This window comes from Citrus clementina, unplaced genomic scaffold (genome assembly GCF_000493195.1).
Source record: "Citrus clementina cultivar Clemenules unplaced genomic scaffold, Citrus_clementina_v1.0 scaffold_3, whole genome shotgun sequence".
Classification (NCBI taxonomy): domain Eukaryota; kingdom Viridiplantae; phylum Streptophyta; class Magnoliopsida; order Sapindales; family Rutaceae; genus Citrus; species Citrus x clementina.
The window spans coordinates 38,816,702-38,817,674 of NW_006262339.1; positions in this window are offsets into that span (position 1 = coordinate 38,816,702).

A 973-nucleotide genomic window follows, 5' to 3' on the forward strand; every position below is an offset into this window, starting at 1 on the left:
AATTTGAAAGAAATATAATTAATAATATTAATTAACCATTAGTTGATTCATTATTATTATTTCCAAAAAATTATTTACCTTTTTAATTATTCAATATTAGAATCTTTGATTTTTAGTATTTCTTTTAATTTCTATTAAAAACATTATAATCTCAAGAATTAATAAATGAAAAAAATTTCTTGTTCTTTTCTCTACAAAGAAAATTATTATATTCATTGGTTCATGTAAAATAATTAATTTCTTAAAATATAAAGTCCATTTTTTTTTTTGAACATCAATTCATCATTTCAAAATTTTGTACTCTATCATTTTAAATATTCTATTTGAAAAAAAATATTATTTTTATTTATTTGTCTATTTATTTTTAACGGTTTTAATGGAATAAAAAAAAATATCTTCTTGACTATTTTTTAGGTTTTATTTTTTAAAATTTTTTTATCTTTTTTTATTATTATTGAAATTCAAAAATTAAAGATGAAATAAATTTTAATTCTTTTTATATGTCTTTGAGTATTGAAATTGTAAAATAAATAGAGGCCTCATAAGAAAATTTCTCCTAAGGCCCCTCAGACTCTAAAGTCGGCCCTGTTGTAAGGTATAACTGTTGTAACATAAGGCAGAGCCTATAAGTGAGGTATTTTACAATTGAGGGGTGCGCAACACAGAGCATAAAGTAGAGAAGTAAAATTCGGGCTTCTTTTCCTAAAGAATATGAATTTTAGCTCATAATGTTATGTTGATTTTATTTTCTTATATTCTTTTTCATCTTTGTAGAGAGGCTAATGTGGGATCTTTACATCACTAGACATTGGAGGAATTTGGTATTGATCACTTTGCGAAGTTGCCTTGAGGGATTGTGGGATTAAGGAGGGGGTAGCAATAAATTAAAGAAGAAGTAAATTTCAGTCTAAGGTTGAGTAAACTATACCGGTATTAACTGGTAGGTGGAGAGTCTTGCGATTTGGGAAATCCC